The following is a 5,457-nucleotide window of genomic DNA, read 5'->3' on the forward strand; positions in this document are numbered from 1 at the left end:
ACTATCTATATCTTTAAGTAGTACAACAACGTCATGACCTGCGATCATGATTTCAGACAGTAAGGGGGGTGGGTGTACGCTATGTTCTAAGCATGCCTCAATATTTCAGATTACTGTCTATATCTTTAAGTAGTACAACAACGGCATGACCTGCGGATGCTGCGGTCATGATTTCAGACAGTAAGGGGGGTGGGTGTACGCTATGTTCTAAGCATGCTCTCAATATTTAGATACTATCTATATCTTTAAGTAGTACAACAACGTCATGACCTGCGATCATGATTTCAGACAGTAAGGGGGGTGGGTGTAAGTTATGTTTATTCCATGCCCTCAATATTTCCGATTACGCTATGCCTTTAAGTAGCACAACAACGGCATGACCTGCGGTCATGATTTCAGACAGTAAGGGGGGTTGGGTGTACGCTATGTTCTAGAGCTGCTCAATATTTTGATTACTGTCTATATCTTTAAGTAGTACAACAACGGCATGACCTGCGGATGCTGCGTCATGATTTCAGACAGTAAGGGGGGGTGGCTGTAAGCTATGTTTTACATGCCTCAATATTTCCGATTACTGCTATAACTTTAAGTAGTACAACAACGGCATGACCTGCGGTCATGATTTCAGACAGTAAGGGGGTGGCTGTACGCTATGTTCTAAGCATGGTCTCAATATTTCCGATTACTGCCTATAACTTAAGTAGTCAACAACGGCATGACCTGGGTCATGATTTCAGACAGTAAGGGGGGTGGCTGTACCTATGTTCTAAGCATGGTCTCAATATTTCGATTACTGCCTATAACTTTAAGTAGTACAACAACGGCATGACCTGCGGTCATGATTTCAGACAGTAAGGGGGGTGGGTGTAAGTTATGTTCTATACATGCCCTCAATATTTCCGATTACTGCCTATACTTTTAAGTAGACACAACAACGGCATGACCTGCGGTCATGATTTCAGACAGTGGGGGGTGGGTGTACACTATGTTCTAAGTATGCCCTCAATATTTTAGATTACTGTCAATAACTTTAAGTAGTACAACAACGGCATGACCTGCGGTCATGATTTCAGACAGTAAGGGGGTACATGCCCTCAATATTTGCGATAACTGCCTATAACTTTAATTGCTACCACAGCGGCATGATCTGAGGTCAAGATTCAGACAGTAGGGGGCAATGGATGTACTCATCCTAAGCATGCTCTCGGCAATATACTTCAGTATTTTAAGCGTGGGTATCACCAATGTCTCCCATAGAGTTTAACCACTACAATGTGTGAACCACACTTTGAGCTGGACACGTTGTGTTTCCTCACTTGCACGACATTTTCACATTTCATAGACCGAGGCTCTTCCTCTGATCACAATTGGAAGTTGAGAATCAGGTCTAGGGACGTCAACCCATGACATGACTTCCAGGAGAGAGAGAGAGAAGGGCTCATGTGTAGCTCATGATATGTCGAAGTTTTTTGAATGTATTCATATGAAATTGGGAGTCCTACTTTTGGTGACTACAGCAAATGTACCTCGAAATGGACCCATTTCGGGCTACGAAGCCCCGATTTTCAAAAACGAACCGTTCATTTCATAACTCTTTTTATTTCCAACACAAATTATTTTCTGCAAGTGTCTGTGGAACACATGGTTTGGGCGTGGAAAGTGCAAATCACATGGCATTCATGGCACTGCGTCACTCCCATTGGCTTGCTCGATGGACCATTTCCGCTCCAGTGGTTTGATTGCCCCTACCGAGCTATACACGAAGGGCCATTTTCGCCACCATGCATGGATTGAAAGATTTGAAAAACTGTAATCCGCTTGCAATGTTAATTCAAGACATTTTCGTTTTGTGTAGTTTTCTGGCAGAGGCCGGTGGGGGCGTGGTTGGGGCCAACGTGTTTGTTTTGATCCTCCCACCCCCAGTATAGAGCGTTTGGACTTTTCCGACGCGCGGATGGGAACTTTGGCTTGGCCACACGGCCACACTATGGAAGCTATGGACTCCAAATTGGCCGCCTTTGGCGGGCCACTCATCCGACTGTGTGCTGTATTGATTTAAAGTCATTCTATTACCGCCATTGGCCGTGAAAGCATTCGGCCAAAGGCGGGTCTGTTACAAGAGGCCCGGTTGGGGCGTGGTTGGGGCCAACGGTGTTTGTTTTGATCCACCCCCCCCCCCCAGTAGATAGAGCGTAGTAGGCATACACGAACGACCGATTGGGCAAAAGTGGGCGGATTTGCAAATTTTTGGTGTCGAATCGACTCTACTCGTCGAGCCTAGGCCTTTTGGTTTTCTTCACTTGTGGCTCAGACCGCCCTTGGGGGCGTATTTTGAGCCAAACGTGGGTGCACGCATGTGTAAGAGTGTAGGCCATACACGAACGATGGACGTGTTTCAACTTTGCACGGGGCCTCACCCCAACGGTGGACCGTTCGCCCGGCCCGCAGGCGCGTTTCGCGGCGAACCATCGGGCTTGGTACCTTGAAATTTCAACTCATTCTATTTTTACATTTGGCCGTAAAAGGCACTCGTGGTGGGGCTGGTCTGATTTCAATTTGAAAAGTGCCGATTTTTCCCCGCGCCTTTTGGGGCGGTTGTGGGCGTTTGATCGATTTGAAATTTTTGATATGATACTATGCTCGTCAAGGCGGTCATTTTGGTATCCTCGGATTTTCGATCGGTGGGCGGGTTTCTCATTTGTGGTCCGAGCCCAACACAGCAATCCAGAAAAGGGAGGGAACTTGACGAAAATGAAGTCGATTTCCACGGGCGAAATTAAAACGCCTATAACGGCCAACGGCACGGGCTACACGCTTGAAATATAGCCACGAACATCCGCATCCATTGTGGGCGTGTCGTGTTAAAATTTCATCCCATTCGGTTCGGTGCGAGCGGAGATCCTTCGCCCGTTTTGACGCCAAAAACCAATCACGGGCGCGTGCGGGCGGACACTTGGGGGCTCTCTGGACGGCCCTGCAGGCCTGGAATCGCGATAATGGTTTTTACAACGGGGTTGGCCCGTTCATCGGTGAGCCCGCCAGTGCCCTTGAACCGTCGGTCCGAAGCCCGGGGCCGGCGTGACAGGAGCGCTACTAAACGTGCCCGATGCGGGCGAACGGACTAATTAACCCGCCATTTTAAACCCCCTAACTTCAAGTTGGGCCTGGACACGTTTTTTCATTTTTGTGTATCACGCCCCGCGACACGCCCAACCCGAACGTAATCGTGTTCGAAAACTTTAAACGGGCGTAACTTTGCTCGTGGGCGGGGCTGCGTCCCCAAAATCTGATACAATTTTGGGGCGGGGCTAACTTGGACCTCCCCTAAATTTCAAGTCTTCCTCCCCCCGGGAACCCGCTCAAAAAAGGCGCCGTTAATGCTTCACTATTTTTATTATAATAAGGAGAGAAAAAAAAAACAATTGCACGTTCAAATATAGCACCTTTAAGGGCCTCTCTTTTGACGGACCAAGTTCACAAGATCTTGGACCATCCTCTGTGTGATGTTCTAGCGAAATAATAATCCCAAGCAAGGCGAGTAGGAAAATTCAACCGGCGTTATTTATTGCTGGCACATCGAAGATCAAGTTCCAAAATCAAAGATTGCGTGAACAAACAGTAATAAGTAAAAGTGAGTGAGTGTAACACTCTCCAACCGTAAAAAATCTCTCGTATCAACAAACCTATGTTCTACTGGAGGCAAGAGCATGGTCTAATGGAGTGTTGGGTTCGGGAAATGGGTTGGGCAGCTACATTTGAATGGGAACGTATTTGGGAATAGGGATGGGGCAAGGAATATTCGGGAGGAGAGTGTTTATAGGGATAGGGGTGGATTGGGTATTTGACGGAAGAGGAGGGAATTGGGAGAGAGAATGGGAGGTGGGAGGAGAGGGAGGGAGCAAGCGGAACGGGTTAAGGAAGTGGGGTGGGGTAGGATTAGGTATAGGAATAGGGTCAGCTCTATAACTATGAGACTGAACTTGTCTGTACCTTTGCTTCCTCTGCGTCCCTTCTACGTGGACAGAGGTACGTACACCGCACATTTAAGCACGTCTTGAGTCTCATGGACTGACGGCACATGTACGGGTGAAAAAAAGGACAATCTAGCTTTGAACATCCCTTCTTCCTATTGTACTTCTCAAGGCCGTACTTGAGAAACTTTTGACACATTTAGGGTGGTCAAACTGACAGCCTTTATCTTGATCAGGTCAAACTGCTTTCGATGATTTTGACTTTTTGAATGTGCCTTTCGCCTCCCAAGTTTCAAATTTCAAGATGCATGAGGCATGTTTACCCTAAGATTAATGTTGTTAAAGTAGTTCAAATTAAGGAAAGAAATTATTATCCTATTATGCATTTCCATTGGCTTAGCCAAACGAGCATGGCCAAGAGTTGGAGTTTTGCAGCGCTTACTTACACGCATAAATAGAGCACATTGATCAATTCTACTTTTCAATTTTGGAGTCAAAATGGCAAAGCTGTTAGTAACAAAGTCGCATTTAAACAGGATTCAAGACTCTCCAGATCAGGTTTTACCCTGGCTAAGGATTCAAAGCTTGAGACCTCGGAGGCCCCTTTCCATCACTAATGCTAGGCAAATGAACATTTTCAATGCTCATTAGCATAACATGTTGGTAGGAAAACTTTGAATTTTAGGACTATTTAAAACAAAAATGAAACCATTGATTCAGGAAAAACTGGTTTTGATGAGGTAAAAACCTGAATGATTGGTCATTAAAATTTTATCAAAAAATAATTGCACCAAGCAACGCGCGTTACATTATTTGGTGAGTAACGATTGTGTAAGAAATCCTCTTTTTGGCCAAAAGAATTGTTATTGTAATCCGCTCCTTGCATTGGTAACGACGATTGTCCTGCTTTTTGTCATACAATAATAAGGATACGTACAGATGCTGATCTAGCAGATTGGTCTGAGAGGAGCGTGAAAATGCAAGAATATTCTCCCAAGTTTGTCTGTTTGTTAAAAAGTCAATTGGCAGCTCTCTCACTTGGCCTTCCATCTGAATGATTGTTGTTCCAATCGGGGATATTCCCGCTTTGTCGTAATAGCCAACATTAATTATTATCTCACAATCGAGAATGGCCACAGGTTGCCCATTTCAGTTGTCAAAGTACCAACTCATGTTTAAATTTAGATGCTGCAAAGAAGCAGGAAGTTAAAAGTGCCATCTTTTAAGAATTGATCTACATGATGTGATTGATTTACCATTCAGAACGCCAGTCGTTTCAGAGGCACGTCTGATAAAGAAGTATTGAGTAATTCGTTCGTAAGTAGCTACCTTGTAACTTCACAATTTCACAAAAATGGTTTACCTTTTTATCTTATACTTACTCACTTTTTGTTATCTACCTTTTTCTATCTTTAATCAGAGATATGTTATAAAATAAAGGATAAATCCTTAGATAAGCTGTGCCATGAGCGTTGAATGTCTTTTT

This window comes from Tigriopus californicus, chromosome 7 (genome assembly GCF_007210705.1).
Source record: "Tigriopus californicus strain San Diego chromosome 7, Tcal_SD_v2.1, whole genome shotgun sequence".
In the NCBI taxonomy this organism is placed as follows: Eukaryota; Metazoa; Arthropoda; class Copepoda; order Harpacticoida; family Harpacticidae; genus Tigriopus; species Tigriopus californicus.